At 47.5% G+C, this 21,037-nt stretch overlaps 1 protein-coding gene across 5 annotated transcripts in view; it reads right to left on the reverse strand.

The window, feature by feature from the left end:
- trc (Serine/threonine-protein kinase tricornered) overlaps positions 1-21,037 on the reverse strand; it is a 148,026-nt gene that overhangs the window by 59,746 nt on the left and 67,243 nt on the right. The window lies entirely within an intron of this gene.

Consider the following 21,037-nt stretch of genomic DNA (forward strand, 5'->3'; position numbering starts at 1 on the left):
AGCATAATGTAGAAGGGGACGCCAGGGTGTTGTTTAAGGTGTGGCTGAGGGTGTGACACAGAAGAGGGTGTGACACAGTACCGTAGGCTGTGTATCAGTACAACAAGAACCCCCCGCCCCCAACTATATAAATACCACTCTTCGTCACTATGGACAACCTGACGCCTCTCAACATAATAATTGGTCCAAACATTATTTAGACGGGTCGAGTATCGTCATGGCGCTAATACACATCACTTCACGAATATCAACAAACGCGTCACGTAATGTCACTTCACTCGTAATGTCACTTGCTTAGCTAAACACACTGCGGGCTTCAGTTCCTGAACCCATTATGTTCCTCTCTAACCCTTTCCCACCACCGCCCACGGGATGGGTATGGGGGTGCATAATAAAGAAATGAAAAATGTATAACACAAACTTTCAAATTCGCATTCCATAACATTATAAAATTCTGCACAGGGCTGGATTATACACAGTTTGTCCGTCCAGTACACGCTTAAAACCACTGGCGGACAACAAGGGGCTGAAATGCCTAGCTTATTTCAGCCCAATACCCAAGGTCTTCAGTCCGTTATTTTTTTGTTTTGTTAGGTTAAAACTACTACTTTACAAGTTAGTCAAGGCTGCTTGAGTATCAAGAGGTATCAAGAGGGAGCCAGGGTTAGTACTCTCAAGACTGTGATTAGGACTGTCCACAGAGGCGAAAGGTCACCACTCTAGCAACTGTTAACACTGATTTAGACAAATCTCAGGATGAAAGTGGCCCGCCTCGGAGTAACACCCATGGTGGGTGGCGCGCTCGCCCCAGAGTAACACCCACAATTTAGGTCTTATTCGCATGACCAATGGTGCTTGCCAAACACTGACTACAGGGACCTGAAGGGGAGGGGTGATTGGTTAGGTAACAATAACGCAGTGGTGGGAGTCTTTAGACGTGTCTAGACAAGTCTAGACACTAAATACTATCCTCCCCCCCCCCTCCACCACCACCATTAGGGCAAGAGGGAAGGAAAATGACGCCACAAGATATCTGGGCATTTCCTCCAGACGTCATGACCAGGGAAAGTACAGTCACTCATATCACCACTCCCGCTGATTCGTCACCCCTCATCCTCCCCTACGGTGCTCGCTTTCACAGTGCTCTCCCGTGAGAGTGAGTGAAGACAGGAACCACAGAGAAAGTAGGATATTAAAAACAATGTCACCAATTTTCCGGGTCACAACCCCCCCTCCCCCCCCCCCCCCCCACACACACACGTACGTGTCAACATAAAAGTAGTTCCAGGAGACACAGAAGCAGACCTTTGCGACAGGATAATTCCAACCAATGAATAATGGAGTAACAAAGCATCAGATGATAGTCACTAATAAGATTACCACAAAGGCTTTATCTTCATAATATACGTCAACGAGCAACCAGATGGCATTTCATACCTCCTTATCAATCAATGCTTACACATACCGTGGACATCTTCAAGAGGAAACTAGATTTATTCCTCCAAGGAGTGCCGGACCAACCGGGCTGTGGTGGGTATGTGGGCCTGCGGGCCGCTCCAAGCAACAGCCTGGTGGACCAAACTCTCACAAGTCAAGTCTGGCCTCGGGCCGGGCTTGGGGAGTAGAAGAACTCCCAGAACCCCATCAACCAGGTATTAGCCAGGTATCAACATAGATCAATACTTTCACCGGTGTCGTGTCAGACGGGTCACTGGCATCTAATAACTACAATACAGTTTGGTTTACGAACCTAACGAGGACAGACGCGGTGGATCACTTCAAAAATCTACACGCTGACAAGCTGCAAGAATAGTTCGACCAGTGGCTGATAAGAATTCAATTGAAGCAAATGCAATTGATTGGTTTAGAATGAATTTGCCTGGCATCGTGACGGTGCGATCTCTCGGCGGTGAAAACAAAATAAAGTATTTATAACAATATTACAAAAATCAGTGGGAGGAGTATAAGGCCTCGTCGATAAGATGAGGGTGTCCGGCCCACAGGAACACCGGCGGTCACTCCCGCACCGGAGCACATCCTTCATGTACTTAACTATTTGAGGAAACTGTGTCGGACGACGACACCTCCACACACCCAGTGTCGGACGACGACACCTCCACACACCCAGTGTCGGACGACGACACCTCCACACACCCAGTGTCGGACGACGACACCTCCACACACCCAGTGTCGGACGACGACACCTCCACACACCCAGTGTCGGACGACGACACCTCCACACACCCAGTGTCGGACGACGACACCTCCACACACCCAGTGTCGGACGACGACACCTCCACACACCCAGTGTCGGACGACGACACCTCCACACACCCAGTGTCGGACGACGACACCTCCACACACCCAGTGTCGGACGACGACACCTCCACACACCCAGTGTCGGACGACGACACCTCCACACACCCAGTGTCGGACGACGACACCTCCACACACCCAGTGTCGGACGACGACAACACTCACTACCGGCGTGATGGTATCCAGGGATACAGCAGGGACCTAAGACAACCTGCGACTGGGAAGAAACTAATAACAGTCTTTCTGAAATTGTTTAGATTCCGTAGTTCCATATTTCCACCGACACGATGTTACTGCTTCATGGCAAATTCTTCAGAGAATTTCTGATGAACCATCCTCCTAAACCATCATTAAAATTTCTATAAAATCCCACATCGTCAACCCAACATTATCACCCTAACAGGGATCACCTTCTTAACATCTTGTACACACACGAAAGTTCAAGCTATGGGGGTGAAAGTTGGCTTGAAGGCTGAGGCGCTGCCCTTGCTTAAGGATACCATAGCCAGTCTTCAACTATGAGACTGCTGCCTCCTGTTGTTTCTGCTGTTTTAGATTTAAGAACTCGGAACGAAATGTCCATGTAGCACAGGCTATAGTGAGCCCGTAGCCTCCTGCCTTATTGGGTCATATATATCTATCAGGAAGGTTCAGTGTGTGGAGACAGGGGGTGAATGAAGACATTGCCTGAAGAATGTAATCATCCCCCGCGCATGTGTGGGCACGTCCATGTGTCCAGCTCACCCGGTGGAGGCTGTAGGGGACACGTCCACCTTCACTCTCTTATATCATCCTCAACGTGTCCAGTACTATCATTATAAATACTGTATACAAAAAGCAACATTACATATTCAGTATAAAATGTGACAAAGTCTTACAAAACCTGTTTTATCTATATGCAGGCGAGGAGTCACAATAACGTGGCTGAAGTATGTTGACCAGACCACACACTAGAAGGTGAAGGGACGACGACGTTTCGGTCCGTCCTGGACCATTCTCGAGTCGATTGTGGAGAATGGTCCAGGACGGACCGAAACGTCGTCGTCTCTTCACCTTCTAGTGTGTGGTCTGGTCAACTGTTTTATCTAGAGTAAGATTACTGGGGTTCCCAGGACGAAGGAGTGTGCCGAGGACACGACTGACAATGTTGACCCTCACCACCATGAACACAAGACACGGGTCACCATATACCACACACATAAACTCTGCCACCTTACTCGTGCACAACTCTCCAGACACCGACCACAACGCCTTTGAAGACACCATCTCCTCTTATGCCTTTACATTCCCACTTGTGGACTGTCAGGAGACTTTCCTACTTGTGTCACATGGCGCCCATCTCCGTAACATCTCCGGGTGTTCCAGACAAAATATTCAAAGACTCCACTTTCAACCAAAGGCTGGGCCCACTGGCGCAGTATCAGAAGCATGAATATTGTGGGATTTGAAAATTATACTGTAGCACTGCTATTCGTTTATATGTGACTTCTCTACACACCTTTGCTGCCGACTACAGGATTCACAGTAAATCGGCTCTTTTGCATTAGTTACCAGATTCAATTCAACATGTGAATCAGCCTTGATTTTCACGAGTGCGGCCAGGGTTGAGTACGAGGCACCTGTAGTCCAGTGTATTGCGTCTATCTGAAGATTCACTTCCTCTCCACATGGGGCACCACGCTGGTACAGTAATTATAATACATAACAAGCATGCAGGGATCCTGTGGTGCTCGTCCGCAAGCGCTAACTATGTTCCGTCTAATAAAGATTTTAATACAACTGTTTATCCAGATTTACCCGTGTTGGAAAAATTTAAATGAAGACTTACCCTTCAGTTGTAAAATCGTTCCTGTACTTATTCTAAATTCAGTGTGCTGACCAAATGATCCAAGCATTGGTTGCTACAAGAACAGGCGGCTGTAACAAGACAATATAAATACATACAGCTTCTTACGACATTTAACACGCCTGCAGGTCTGGGCACGTGAGGAAGCATGCACGTCTGTCAGTAAGTGTGCCCTGTTACCACACCCTCCCCCCCCCCATCCACACGATCCTGGTGTCCTCATGTCGCCCCTAATATGCCCCCCCCCCCTCCCTCTAGCCCACTAAGTCAGGACAGCACTTGGGAGCAACTTGCCTGGGCTCTCTCTAGGAACGTGACGCCCTTCACTAATGACACAGACGGCCGGTCACTCGCTAGTATATACAAGTCAACTTGAAGGACCTGGGGGAGACAATACACCACTCCCCCCCCTCCCCCCTAATCTTCCACATACACGAGTGCGCGCGTGTATTTACTATTTGTATCTGCAGAATCGAGTTATTAGCTCTTGGATTCCGCCTTTCTAACCAATTTATTTTTCCTCTATACAACGTTTATTATATATATATATTTCTCTCCAACACACACACATCTCCAGGAAGCAGCCCGTAGCATTTGTCTAACTCCAAGGTACCTATTTACTGCTAGGCACCAGGGGTGAAAGAAACTATCCATTTGTTTCTGCCTCTACTGGAGATCGAACCCTGGCCCTTAGGACTACGACCCCAGAGAGTGATCCACTCAGCCGCGAGGTCCCTACGTGTGTGTGTATGTATGTATGTATGAGAAAACCCCATGTGACTGTGAAGGAGCCGCAGTGACAGCCCCGAAAAGTTAAAGACTACACCTGTTCCCAATACCAGTCTCCTCAAGTGCCCGGAGACACGCCCGCACCTGAGCGCCACCCAACACCTTCCACAAGCAGCAGCAGGAGAGTGAGGCCACCTGCACAACTCTACAACTTCCCTCTACTGTATGAAGCTGAACCTCTCGGGAAAATCTCACATGTAGTTTATGGACGGTTGAAGGAAGTAGCGAGGGGAGATGTTGATGTCTATAATGAAGTTGGGTGAAAATGAGGTGTGTGGCAGTGGTTCCTGCCAGAGGTGGGGGCGGTGGGGGTGGATGGAGGGGCAGTCCTGGGGCAGTGAACCTGGCCAGTGGTCGTGTCGCGTCGACCCTCCGTCCCCGCCGACCCCCCCCCCCCCCCCCTCTATCCCTCCCCGCCGCTCCTCCCTCCCTCCACCTTACCTATCTTCACCACGGCTGGTCATCCCGCTGCTCCTTCACCGGTCACTCCGTCAACTTACCAGGCAAGAGTAAGCTACAGGTTACCTAGCACATTTTGGGACGTGTCCAATACTGGTCTGACTACTACTTTACAGTCTAATTATCATAAAGTTCCTCTGGTTTATACATCACAACGATCAAGTGACCACACAAACTGGAGAGCAAATAAGGTGTTCAGTTACGACTGGTGGTAACGTTACCTCGGCTTTATTTATCACTTGTCGAGCACTGGAGCCAGCATAAACACACCTGGCCAAATGTTCCCTGCCCCTCAATGTTTACATGCACCTTGCCTACCTGCCTGGTGGCGTCTAGCCACGCACGCCTGCCTCTACCTACATGCTCTACGGTAGGGTAGCCCCGCAAGTTGATCTTCCTTACACCTCTGTCTCTGGCCTCAAACCATCACAATACACACCAGGGCAAAGACTACACCCCCACCACCAGGCCTCGCCCGCCCCACTGGAATCTTATCCTCCACAGCCCCCCTCCCTCACTGGCCCAGTAGCACCCAGTCACGCCATGGACGAGGCTCGCCTACCAAACTGTCCTCACCAAGCCTTCAACACAACTGTTATCGTTCGACTCGTGCAACTATGTAAATCACAGTTGCTATAGCCTAATATACACAACTTAAACAAGCAGCTGGGCCACACACACACCGTACACAAATTTTAATTTCAGTGCAGTGTATATACAGGGGACTGTCCTTCCCTCCCTCCCTCCCTCCCTCCCTCCCCACACGAGACAATCCCTGGATAGTCTGCCGAGATTCAAAGGTCACCTGTCCAGCTCATCCCACAAGCTCAAGGTGAGGAGGACCTGTGTTAAGAGTCCAGTACTCATCTCTCACACACACACACACACACACACACACACACACACACACACACACACACACACACACACACAGTGCACGTTAGTGATCTCTTTTTACCTTCATAAGTGTACAAAAACAAAGAGACCCATCCGTCACGCATAAGGGTACGTTATTCCAGGCGACAAAGACTGGCAAGCCTGGGCACAACACTATCAACAATCGGATGTACCGGTGATAGTGCTCAACAATCACCATCACCGATACATCTTAGGCAACACGGAGGGCGTCTCGCGTTCTCTCACTCTATCCTCAGTAAAAACTGCAACGGTTTTGCCAAACTAGAAACGTGCGAGCCCATCGAGGCCGATGAACAGGAAATTGTCTTTTACGGTGTTTTAATGTTGACCAATACACTAAGTCACCCACTACCCAGCCAGCTACAACAAGGAAAGTGCCTGCGAACGGTAGTGTAGTGTAGTGGTGTAGTGTGCCTGCCATCCACACGGTACAGACGCTCACACAGGTCACGCCAAGGTACACCCATTAACGGGCCTATCTATATAAGAGAATATCTATCCAATGTTGGTAGCTTGGTGCTACCATCTCCCAGCTTTGCAGGGGTGAACGGTCTAAGGGGTCAGAGGTCAGTCCAAATTAGAGCGGGTCAAGCTGAATGTTGCTCCCTTCCCTTTAGAATACAGTAAGTAATGAAGGGGGTGCAGACTAAGCAGGTACAGTACTGGGTCATGACCTCTCTCGCATCCAGAGTTAGCTACCTTGAGGTTACCTTGAGGTGATTTCGGGGCTCAGCGACCTCGCGGCCCGGTCGTCGACCAGGCCTCCTCGTTGCTGGACTGATCAACCAGGCTGTTGGACGCGGCTGCTCGTAGCCTGACGTACGAGTCACAGCCTGGTTGATCAGGTATCCTTTGGAGGTGTCTTGTTAAGTTGTGCAGACTACTTATCACATGATCCTGTATGACTGCCTAACCATCCTGTGTGAGAGAGATGTTTAGCTAGCTCTTGACACACACTATACTCCCCCCTTCATATATCTTGAGGTTATCTTGAGATGATTTCGGGGCTTTTTAGTGTCCCCGCGGCCCGGTCCTCGACCAGGCCTCCACCCCCAGGAAGCAGCCCGTGACAGCTGACTAACACCCAGGTACCTATTTTACTGCTAGGTAACAGGGGCATAGGGTGAAAGAAACTCTGCCCATTGTTTCTCGCCGGCGCCTGAGATCAAACCGAGGACCACAGGATCACAAGTCCAGCGTGCTGTCCGCTCGGCCGCCCAGCTCCCTTTGTTCGTATAGTGTAGAGAAGCTGCACAAATATTGATGTATCTAAATGAGCTAACAAAAAACATGAGGGAGGGGACTGGGATAGGGATACCGACTATCCAGGTCACCGCCAAGTATCCCTCTTAATATTACTATATACCCAAAGCCTGACTATCCAAATACACCTCGAGGCTAACCATAGCCTGTGCTTCTTGCCCCGCTCCTGTGCCAGGTAAGTTACGGGCTCACCATAGCCCGTGCTACTTGGAATTTGTTCCGAGTAGCTGAATCTATAACAACATATCCAAATACATATTAAGGTAGGCAAGATATGCTCAGACGTGTTTGCCGTGTGTGGCCACCTCTTGACGTAACACTGGAGGTTGCTCAACTTGGGGAGTATTCATGAGCAGCCGCAAGCTATCAAGTATTAATTATAAGCTCAGTGGCACCCCCGCTATGTGGAGTGGAGGTCGCGCCGGGAACCCGTGCCTCGACAACACGCCTACAGGGGCCCTTTGACGAGATAATGACACACTGCTCTTAAGAACCGAACTGAGCGAGTAGTTGCTTTAATTAATATCCACCCGGGAGGTTTGAGTATTTCCCGCGTGCTGGTCCACCACCTGTCGCAACACCACCAACGGCAGCGTGGCACGTCTCACCTTTAAGATCACAAGTACCACCAGCGGCACGAGGTACCGGACCTCCAGCGGCACGAGTGGGAAGAGAATGGGCAGCGTGTTCACCACCACTTAGCACCAGAGACAACACGGCAGACTCTACGATGAAGCCCACGTAGGCCCACATCTATACTAACATCAGTTGTATAGATCTCAACAACTGATCGGTTGAGAGACGGGACCAAAGAGCCAAAGCTCAACCCCCACAAGCACAAATAGGTGAGTAAACACAATACGTGAAAGGATCACTCCAGTAGTCAATACATATTAATTCCCACGCGCCTTCCTCATGTAACTTGCTCATATCCGGCTCTCGTTATCCGAGCTTCTCCTGGCTACAGCGAATATCGAAAGGGACCAAGTATAGTGTTATCCTACTTCAATGTTACCAACGCCATGACACTAATGAGAGACTAATGTATAACTCAACCCTGAACATGGTTTACTTCTGGAGTAAACAAACGCTGTGTATACACAACGAGAAGCATTGATTGATGAAGATAAGACCACCACAAGAGGTGGCACGGGCACGAGTAGCCCGCAGGTGGTAGATGTTTGGAGTGAATGTGTTCTTTGGTCAGTTCAATTTCCACAGTCACGCACAGCGCCGCTCCTGTGCCAGGTAAGTACACTACGGGCTCACCATAGCCCGTGCTACTTGCCCCGCTCCTGTGCCAGGTAAGTTACGGGCTCACCATAGCCCGTGCTACTTGGAGCTTGTTCCAAGTAGCTGAATCTATAACAACAACAACAACATGTTCTGTGGTGGTGTAGCACCTTCACGTGTCTCTGGGGTCCTCGGCCAGAAGCGGGGTACACTTCTCTATATATTGGTATATTTTGGTACCAGTCTTTGTTGTAATCATATCTTGAGGTTATCTTAAGATGATTTCGGGGTTTTAGTGTCCCCGCGGCCCGGTCCTCGACCAGGCCTCCAACCCCAGGAAGCAGCCCGTGACAGCTGACTAACACCCAGGTACCTATTTTACTGTTAGGTAACAGAGGCATAGGGTGAAAGAAACTCTGCCTATTGTTTCTCGCCGGGATCGAACCCGGGACCACAGGATCACAAGTCCAGTGTGCTGTCCGCTCAGCCGACTGGCTCAGGTTCTTGAATATGACCGAAAAGGTTAGATTAATGATTATAACACAAATCTTCTCACTATTTCTGATGTTTTTCTTCACTGTCGAGGGAAGTTGAAAAAATTAACACTCCAAAGTTCATTTTCACATTTTTTTTATTTTGGTCTGACGCCAAAGGATGTTTCGCAAGATCTCAAAGACAAGTTTACTGTGTTGTTGTTTTAGATTTATCTACTCAGAACGAAATGTCCATGCAGCACGGGCTATGGTGAGCCCGTAATTGAGTTCGGTTATTCGCGATAACCTTGTTATTCTAATATTTGGGTCAAAGTATTAAATGGAGGTGGGGTTTCCTCCTTTTTCCCTGTTTCTTTTTGCTTCTGTTTTAGTCTTGTTTTAATAACATTATCTTGATGGCGGATGTAGGTGCAGAATGTTCACTAATGAGTCCCATTCTTAAACGGCTTTTCTAATCATTGTAGTCGCGGTGGAATGTGCATCTAATGCAGCTGCTGTCGTTGGATTAATGTTGAGTTTGATGCGCAGGGCTTCAGTAGCTTCACATTCCAGTAAATAGTGCAATAGTGGCGCCTCTCCTTTGTTTCACAAATATGACTAACTATTGGGATCATTAACTCCCAGCAGCACTTGTAATCGAGTCTGTGTATGGCTACTGCAATGTCTCTGGATATCTTTTTGTCAGGCTTGAAAGAGTAGTTCCCAGTGGCTTGTTCGTACCATATCGCAGTGGATCTTCCTTCCGTTACTTTGGCTCTGTGGCGACTTTTGATAGTTGGCAGTATTTTCTTCTTGATTTGCTCCTTAATCTGTGAATCACTACCCACATTGTTGTTGCTTTAGATTTAGCTACTCAGAACAAAATGTCCATGTAGCACGGGCTATGGTGAGCCCGTAATCACTATCCACATGTGCTTCTCTATATATAAATATGAATGGACAGGTGGAGGAGAGAGGGAAGATTGAGGCGAGCGCGCCACACCATCAGTAAAGGAGAGGGCGAGCAAGGTCACAGCAGGAAGGCCAGTGCTATGGATCAAATCACTACAAGTGGGAGGCCCCGTCAATACATGATGTTTAAAGACGACAGGTGCGGAGCGAGGTCACCAGGTCAACCAAGACGGTGCAAGGTCAAATATTCGGTTGAAACTGACAATGATGAAGTGTTAAGGAAAGCCATAGCCAGGAATGACCTATCTATTACTGGCTAATGCCAAAGGTCGTGCCAAAGGTCGTGCCAAAGGTTGGCGTGATAAAGTATATAAGAGGAGACGTGGTCAGTGGTCAGCATGGATGAGGGGGAGGGGGGGAAGGGAGAGGTTTTTGGGGGGGTTTCAGAAGTGGAAGAGAATACAAGATAGTGTTTTTTTTTTTAGAAATGTAGAATATAGAGCAATTTATAATAGCAGGCGGAATACAAGCCTAGCTGACACTATGTATGTATGTATGTATGTATGTATGTATGTATGTATGTATGTATGTGGGTGTGTTTATTGTTTACTAGTTACACAGGTATGTGTGGGGGGGGGGGGGATCAGGTGGATGGGTGGAGTGGGAGGGAGCAAGAACGGTTAGATAAAAGTAAAAAAAAAAAAACGATTTTAAGAAGTGGAGAAAGGAAGTGGGTCGGGAGTGGGCCTCCGGAGGGTATGGTATTGAACCGAGGGAGGTCTCTCTCTCTCTCTCTCTTGCGGGGGTGGGCCCTAAGCCTCTGACTGGCCCGTTACGTCTTACTCATTTCACTCTTGGGCGGTACCTGGTTGATGGGGTTCTGAGAGTTGTTCTACTCCCCAAGCCCGGCCCGAGGCCAGGCTTGACTTGTGAGTTTGGCGGATCAGTATTTATGACATGTTGACTGCTCGCTGCATAGAATAAAGGGTTATATGTCCCATGTGCTTAACTTCTGCACTGTTAAATCTCTGTGGGAATCTTTCTTAGTAACTCTGCACTGCCTTATATAATGTTCTAGTGATCTATCGGACATTTCTCCACAATTCTGACATGTCCTCTCCTGATAAAATCGGCAAAGCTATGCTGAGGACTCGAACCCGTGCACTAGGCACTCCCAAGCATATGCCCTAAACAACTCGCAATACGTCCAAAGGCAATGTAACCCGGGCGTCAAGTGAATCCTACAGGAGTCCCGGGCTTCAGTAGAAGCCTCAGGTGTCCCAGACTCGGGCCTTCAGGCTCTGGCCGCACGCGCCCTGGCACTGGCCGCACGCGCCCTGGCACTGGCCGCATGCGCCCTGGCACTGGGTACACCACTTCTACCCCCAACGGTTCTCTTCAAGTGCACGAAAATTACATTATCTTTAACGTGATTTCTTGTGTATTTCCGGTCCTCTTGTGGGACGAGCAAGCCCGTGCACTTGGGTATACAAGCCCAGCGGACTGGAGGGAGGTTTCCGTAGGCACCTTACCGTTTAACTTCAATGGTTCCAAGGAACCGGTCCCCGCGGCCCGGTTTCAGACCAGGTCTCCTGGTTGCTGGACTGGTCAACCAGGCTGTTTGACCCGGCTGCGTCCGGCTTGACGTATGACTCGTCGCCCGGTCGATCAGGTATCCTTGGAAGGTGTTTATCAAGTTATTTTGAACACTGAGAGGTCGGCTAATTATGTCCCTTTTGTGTATAGAGTTGAAAAGTCATGAGCCTTTAACGCTGACAATTCTCTCTCACCGGAGGTAATAACAGACCGGTGGATCTCGTAACTCATCGAGCATTGTATTTGTTTCATTATTAAATCCCTTGTCCTTTAAGTACTGGAAGATCCCCTGATAACAGCATGCACGTTAGGGCATGACGACCTAATATCTGCTGGCTGTCGTGGGAGACTGTCTGGGCTCTGCTTCCCTGGAGGAGGAACCAAACCGGAAAGGGAAGAGGGCGGAAACCTTACACAACTGCCAAGCCAGAAAGAGATACCAAAATGGGAATATACCTTTATATACCTAAAAATATATACCTAAGTATATACCCAAGTATATCCTAGGTATACTAGGTAGTATTAGTATCTACTTAGTATTACGTATATTACTATTATATATTACTTAGTATATTACTATTTAGTAATATCTACGAGTATTAGTATCTAATACTACTACTACTACTAGTATTATTAGTACCCTAGGTAGTATTTGGTATACCTAAGTAGACCTAAATATATACCTTTAGGTATATAAAAATATACCTAAAATATACCTTTATGTCTGCGTCACCCTAGACCTAGTGAAACTAGACCAGAGGTTTCAGGTGAAAGAAAACTGCTGCCGTATGCCTTCATGGGTGTATTTAGGACCCCAGCCTAAACCCCAGGCGATTCGTGACCCCAACATGATAGAGCCAGTCAAAAGCCCCCCCCCCCACACACCAGAAAATGATCCATACAAAATTGTATTAGCCACAAAGATTGATAATACTACATTATTTTTGACGTCAAGGCAGGAGACGAGAGGTTGCCAGGAGGGCGTGTGTCGGGACCTCACAGGCGTGTCCTGCTGCGGGAAGTTCGTGTTAAATGATACGCAATATACTGGTGGCAACCCCAGCAACCCGCGTTGTTACTTCCGCCAGGGGGATACGCCCCCCCAACCCTACACACTCCACCCACTGCGTCCTGGTCCCACCACACCCGCAACCAGGTGTGGTGGGACCTACCTAATTACAATGTCCTATTAAACATTTCATATACCACCACCACACCCTGCATGATTCTTTGATAGTAACCCTGGATTACTGTTGTTAAAGATTTAGCTACTCAGGATGAAGTGTCCATGTAGCACGGACTATGGTGAGCCCGTAAACCTGGATTACTGAAAACCATTCAAGTGTAGAGCCAAGTGGGTGGCATGGGAAGGGAAGACTCGGTGGGCGTGTAGTGGGTAGCATGGGAATGAGTGTGGCGGCACAGGGCGTGTTTCCGGTGGAGCGTCGTGACCCCGGGCACTGCCGTCTTGAGCCAGAGAGTAAACACCGCCGTCACGGTGCCCTCCAGGGCGGGTGCTCCCTCCACTAACCAGAGAAGACTGCCACTGAGGGCTTGGTGGGTGAAAAAATACCAGTGAAGAGGGTAGAGTAAAGGAGAGAGAGGGAGGTGGGTGAGAGGAAGACGTGCAAAGGCTATGAAGGTAAGGGGTAAAGACATCAATAAATATTTTTTTATTATCTTTGGTGGTGATACGAATTCGATGCCGATGGATTCGAACTCGTGTCCTGGGTCACCCCCATACGCATGCGTTACTCACTAGTTCACCTACGTTAGGCTTCAAAAATGCTAACAGAAATATGTTGCTATTGTGATCTCGTGCATCAGTAACCACTCCTTTGCTGGATACCTGCTTGAGGGGGTTCTGGGAGTAGTTATTCTCCCCAAGCCCGGTCTTGTGAGAGCTTGGTCCAACAGGCTGTTGCTTGGAGCGGCTCTTAGGCCCACATACCACCCACAACCCGATTGGTCTGGCACTCCTTGGAAAAAATTATTAGTTTTCTCTTGAATGTCCACGGTTGTCTCGGCAATATTTCTTATGCTCGCTGGGAGGACGTTGAACAACCGTGGACCTCTGATGTCTATACTCTGATTGTGCCTATGGCACCCCTGCTCTTCACTGGTTCTATTCTCATTTTCCTCCATATCGTTCACTCCAGTATGTTGTTTATGAGCTCCACTCTCCCTGGCACGCAAGCACTTTCCCATAACACTTGCAGGAGATGGCAGAGTTCTATTACTAAACTAGATTTAGCGATACCTTATCTGCCAAGCTGTCGTTTGTAAGAATGTCAAATTATGTTAAAACATCTACTTTTAACCCGGTAATACATTTCTTATACTCGGTGGGAGGAAACATGTGCGCTATCAGGGCGCCTGATAGCTGGGTGGACAGCGCTTCGGATTCGCGGTCCTGAGATTCCGGTTCGATCCCCGGTGGAGGCGAAGACAAATGGGCAAAATGTTTCTTTCAACCTGATGCCCCTGTTACCTAGCAGTAAATAGGTATCTGGGAGTTAAGACAGCTGGTACGGGCTGTATCCGGGGGATGCGTAACAAAAAGGAGACCTGGTCGAGGACCGGGCCGCGGGGACGCTAAGCCCCGAAATCATCTCAAGTAAGAAAGTAATTATCAAAAGAAGGCACCAAGCCGGGAAGGCTATGTAGCACGAAATCATCTCAAGATAACCTCAAGATACCAAATAAGCCGCTATTGTCGACACTCCAAGTACCTCTCATCACCATACTTCACTGCACACCACCATCATCCGGGGAAGTGACACTATAGTGTCATCGTTGTGACCCCTGGTAGCCTGGCCTTAGCGCCCCCCCCCCCAACCACCACCACATTTGGCAGTAAACTGATGCGCAATTTCCACCACAAACTGCCGACTTCAACTGCTGCCTTGACCCCCATGAACTCACCCATGGGGAAGTAGTGGGATGATCGGGGAGGAGGGGGAGGAGGGGGGGGGGGGGAGAGGGGGAGCGTGACAACACAACCCCAGAGTGACAAAATCACCAACAGCGTGCGCGCTGCGGGGGGTGACGGCCGCCGTACAAGAAGATAAATAAGCGTGGGAGAGGAATGTCGAAAGATATAAATAAAAAATAATAAAAAATGTAAATATAAAAAATAAAATGAGTCAAATAAAACACGTACAAAAATAAAATGAGAAAGGGGGGTATCGAGCGGGGTTGAAACATTGGGGAAGCTAAGGTTGCTCGAGCCACCAGGCTTCCCAAAAGTTCCCTATACACGGTGAAAATTTAATACAAACAGGTAAAATAACAACTTTAAAATAAAAAGTACAAGGCTTCATTAACAGACACAGCCAGTTTGGCGTCCAGAGAGGACGGGGCCTAGAGAGGACGGGGCCTAGAGAGGACGGGGCCTACAAAGGACAGTACTTGGTGCCTTGACAGTACTTGGGCATGATCCCCTAACATTGCTAATATGGTTTTGTTTGTTTACAGAACACTGCAGAACTACATAGCCTATCTTGCAAGTTATAACAACAAAAATTAGCGCCTGTTTACAAAAGCTCAAGAGCATATTGCATAAACAAATTAATGGAGCTAAGGTTGGACCACAAGCACATGGCGAGGTCGCGCGGGCTCTGATCTTAGCCACAACACCAGTAGGAATATCTTGCTGACACACACACACACTGCCGCCGCCACCACCACCTACCACCCCCGTCCCGGCAACCCTCTCCCTCACCCACTAGAGTTAAGGTAAGGTAAGGTAAGGTAAGGTAAGGTAAGGTAAGGTAAGGTAAGGTAAGGTAAGGTAAGGTACCCCTGGTCACTTGTCCCTCATAACCTGTAGTTGGCGAATTTTCTTGGCTCTCCCTCACCCTCTCCTCAGCTAGAAACCCACCCCTGCTGGCACCCCCCCCCCTCCCCAGCTAGTAGTCCACCTGCTGGCACCCCCCCCCCCCGTCCCCAGCTACACACCCGCTTGATCTGTATAAAGCTTGGGCAAGCATCACTTGTAGTTCAAGAACTGACAGCACGAGCAGGAAACACCCCGTTGGTAAACACACAACCTGTTCACGGACCTGCCTAGTTTACCTGGCCACAACTGGTACCTGTTAACGTTACCTGGTAAGATAAGAGCGGTAAAGATGACAAAAGAACAAGGGACCACGACACGGGGACAGGTCGCCGCTGCTGCTGCTGCTCCACGTTTATCAACAATCACAAACAGGAAGGTTTTCACTTACAAGTTGCAAACAATTTAATTAACTCTTTTAGCCACAAAATAAAACATTAGTTAACCTGCCCTCAACCCTAAACTTACAACCCCATATCTACATCAAGAAAGTTATTGATGCTAACACATGCTGGTGTTGGCATTAGAAATCTTTGACGATATGATCGTGACATTGTCAGTAGTATAACTGTGTTGATGTTATAAGCAATAACTGTCCAGTGCCTTTTACTTCATCACTTATACCGTATGCGCGTCGAGTAAACAAATGACTGTCACATACCAGCCATCATAGAAGGTTCCATCTATACAACCTCAATATGGTGCATATAACTTGCTAGGAGGGAGCGGGGGGGGGGGGGTACATTCTAATGATGGACACCACCAAGAAACACACACAAAGGGGAGAAAGACTTGAACAAAGGTGTAAAAAACAAAGTGCCAAGCACACCAGAATATATAAGAACAAATAATACAAAATGAGCAAAAAATGACAAAATTTGACAAGTAGACGAGTCATAACAGCGAACACATTAACACTAACACAATATCCGTATTACAAGGCACTAGTTAATGGCCCCTCGCCTGCCCACACGGACAAGGCCAAAATTATAACTTCTAACACACAATAAGAAATTGGCAAAAATACTGGGAAAAGAAAGATGGGGGCAGCGACCCTACGGCCAGGGTCACAGCTGGCAAAACAGCATTACATAAAAATATACAACAAAGGTATAGGAGGCGAGGCAATTTTGGCACTAGCAATGCTATGGTCTGCGGCCATCATGTTCTTGCTAGACAACACTAGAGTGGCTATGTGGGCCCGGCTGGGAAGAGTGGTGGGCCAGCCCGCTATACCCCACCACCCATCCCTGACAACATATAACAGTTATACGACACAGTTGAGCAGCGGTGTCAACCACCACGCACTGCAGGTCACGTGCCACTTCCCACGTGCTCCTCACCACACACAATTCTCACATTCACTTCCCTTTTCTACACAAACTTCACAATTCCTAAATTCAAATGATCACAGTAACCGTGGCTAGGTTTGTTTTTTTAAAGTACTTCATCACAGTACCACTTATAAATATCTTGCACTGCGTTTCACTAACACGCCCCGCATGTTCCCCTTCACGTAACTGGAGACACAAGGTAAAATAATGAGGGTTGGAGTATAGGAGAGGCCGCCCCCACACACACCCTCACCCCGCCGCACCTGGCAGACAAGTGGACCCTCACAGCACGCCCGACCTCCGCACCAACCCTCCGGCTGCCAACGTCCAATTTTTCCAATTTAATCTGCGCTTTCCTCCTCCGTGTTACACGAAACTTATTACCCAACTTCAGTATTACCTTAGGCTCTACCATCCCCCCTCATTCCCGTCCAGAAAAAGCATACGGGAGATAACTAAGGAAAAAAAAAACATCTATACGAAATCTTGCGAATCATCTAACTCCTCCTCCTCCTCCTCCTTGGAGAAGAGTAACCTGCTGGCACCTGGACCAATCAGGGTGATGCTACTGCACACAAGCCGCCCCACCGCTACATGCTGCCCGCATGCCCCAGACGCTCTTACACACGTGGCCCAACCACTTCTCCTCCCTTCTCCACTCAACCTCCACAAAGTAGGAAACCACTCCGGGAAAATATAAGAGATTTTTTTTTCTAATTCCGTTTCTTTGAAAATATTGGTGCGTCAAGTGTGGGAACGTTGGGAGGCGTCACGTGGCTCCGTGAACACGTCCAAGCGTGACCACAGGAAGCGGCCCCCCACCACGTGTCCCAGCACATCACTGCCAGCTAATATATTTTATGACCATCACTAGTCTTTAAAACATCTACAACCAACACTGCCATTTTGCCCCACCACTCTATAACCGTATAGAACTACTTAATAAAAACAAACAATGTTGGAACATTCTGATGAAAGAGAAGTTTTGTTGACAATGTTTACAAATGGCGAGATGTTCATCAGCAGGTTATTATTAACAATAATATAATAATAATTACCCAGGAGTCCCAACCACATCATATGGGTTACAACATTAGGAAAACATGAACACCACTAAATAAAATGGTTGGTACATCTCGAATATCAAAACTTTACTTCCCGTGACAAAATTAATAAAATAATACGAACGGAATATAAGCAATGTCTTTCTAAAATCTAAAAAAGTTTTTGAGAGGAAAATTAAGACGACAATTAAGAGGGGGAGACTGTCGCCGGAACTGGCTCAATGTTCTTATCAGAAAATATACATTATTTTGGAAATTATCTGAAGTGGCAAGATCTGCAAGGCTCTGATGTACAGTAATCAATCACAAAGTGACACCTAACCAATCCTTTAACTTGATCTAGGTTGTGTTATGTCAAATGGAGTGCATGGAAGCGGCTGAGTAAATAAATCAGATTTGCTTTCAAAATGCAATCGTAATCATAGCGGAAAAAATACGTAATACAAATTATAAAGGTAAAGAAAAGACAATACAAGTGTATTATTACAACATTCTCGGATGAAAGTTGCTTGCCAAGGTGGAGTAAACAATGCTGTGAACCAAGATTGTGGAGTGTGTGGGTGGGTGGGAGAGTGCGTGTGGGTGGGAGAGTGCGTGCGTGGGTGGGAGAGTGCGTGCGTGGGTGGGAGAGTGCGTGCGTGTGGGTAGGAAACTCCCATGGTGTCCCTCACTAGAGGTGGTCATGCTCACGCACCCTGGGATAGTCCCCAGGTAGGTGTCCCAACTTCTGGTGAATGAACAAATGTCCTCATCTCCGGAACATTATCCCCACTCCGAACACCACAAGGTCTGTGCTTATATGACAATGAAATTAGTTCATTTAGCTTCACTAAGAATAATTTTACAGCTTAGGGTCGGGTCCCAAATCTACACAGTAAAATAACAACGTACTGGAGTGAACGACATGGAAGAAAATGTAGAATAGAACCAGTGAAGAGCAGGGGTGCCATAGGCACAATCAGAGAACACTGTATAAACATCAGAGGTCCACGGCTGTTCAACGTCCTCCCAGCGACTATAAGAAATATTGCCGGAACAACCATGGACATCTTAAAGAGAAAACTAGATAGTTTTCTTCAAGGAGTGCCGGACCAACCGGGCTGTGGTGGGTATGTGGGCCTGCGGGCCGCTCCAAACAACAGCCTGGTGGACCAAACTCTCACAAGTCAAGCCTGGCCTCGGACCGGGCTTGGGGAGTAGAACAACTCCCAGAACCCCATCAACCAGGCATTAATCAGGGTCTCTAAACTATTTGTTTAAACTGCCTCTATAGGATCTATAATTACCCCTTTTAGTAGGTCTCTCTTGATATTTGGGCAGTTACAGTAGAATTGTATATAACTGCTCAAACACCAAAGGAGAAGCCTACTAGAAGGAGTAATTATAGATTCTACAGAGACAGTAAAGTGCAACAAATCTTTTAGTAAAGTAGTTTTGATGAACCACAAGATTATTCGTAATGAAGTTAAATTAACTAATAAATTCATATAAACACAGACCTTGTAGTGTTCAATGGTGATAATGTTCCCGCGATACCCTTCCCACAGTTCCTATTGAATAGTATCTTGTATGTTGCGACCATGTCTCCTCTCCTGGGTTGTAAATGTGTAAAAAAATAAAAAAGAGGACGAGAATGTGTAAAAATAGAGAGGGGGAGTTGGTGTAAAGAGTATAACACGCACCTTGCCGCTCTACAAGCCGGAGGAACTAATCCCCCCAACACCCTTCCCTTCCCTTCCCATGACGCTGGTAAACACAGGCGGGAAAGCTAACAAGGAAGGAATGGCCCGGTGAGGTGCGTGCCACACTGGTCTAGCGGTAAACGCGACCTCCTGCTCCCTCCACACCCACCATCCAAAACCTTAACACACTCGTCTTTTAACCACTGCTGAGAGACATACCTGGCTGTGGCGCTCTATGTTCGCTCTGTGCTGACCTGCCAATGTCTACAGGGAGTCGGGCTCTTATGTCCCGGCCGACCTCTTGTACCTGGTGGGAACTATAATCTGCTGCTACTCCAGTTGTGTGTGGTATGTGTTCTGGGAGACATGATGGACTCCCAGACTTTATGGACTTACTGTGGTTGATACCTCAACCAGGACGCGCTCTCTACACCTCTCAGTCTATCCCACTTACAAGGGACAGTCGACAAGAGTTTTTGATACAAAAAATATGAGGATATTGTGACTTGTATATAGACTTGTGATGCTGTGGTCCCAGTTCGGTTCGATCCCAGGCGCCAGCGAGAAACAATGGGCAGAGTTTCTTTCATCCTATGCCTCTGTTACCTAGCAGTAAAATAGGTCAACCCGTTCTCGCAAATTTAATAAGTCAATATTGACTTATTAGTTGCGTGCATAGGTGACATACTTAACATAATAGTTTCCCTTGAAAAGCTTCATAGAAAACACCGACCTTTCCTAACCTACTTAGTATGTTAAGATAAGCATCTTATTGTTTCGTAACTACAATTATTACCTAACCTATACCTATAATAGGTTAAGTAACAATTGTAATTACGAAGCTATAAGATGCTTATTTTAACATACTAAGTAGGTTAGGTAAGGTCGGTGTTTTCTATGAAGCTTTTCAAGGGAAACTATTATGTTAAGTATGTCACCTATGCACGCAACTAATAAGTCAATATTGACTTATTAAATTTGCGAGAACGGGTTGAATAGGTAGTCAGCTGTCACGGGCTGCTTCCTGGGGGGTGGAGGCCTGGTCGAGGACCGGGCCGCGGGGACACTAAAGCCCCGAAATCATCTCAAGATAACCTCAAGATGATATTAATGCAACGAGACAGCAAAAAATACTGTAATGAGTAAACTTCTACGAAATATCAATAAGAAATAAAGAGTAAATTAAGAGATAAGGAGAAAAATGTAAATAAAATGAGGAGAGCAGCGAAGCTCCCTAACTGACCAACCCGTCCTCCCAATAGCACGTCGTATTATCACCTATAATTTGCCCTAAGGCCAAAAACTGTCGTGTTA

This window comes from Procambarus clarkii, chromosome 44 (assembly GCF_040958095.1).
Source record: "Procambarus clarkii isolate CNS0578487 chromosome 44, FALCON_Pclarkii_2.0, whole genome shotgun sequence".
NCBI classification, from domain to species: domain Eukaryota; kingdom Metazoa; phylum Arthropoda; class Malacostraca; order Decapoda; family Cambaridae; genus Procambarus; species Procambarus clarkii.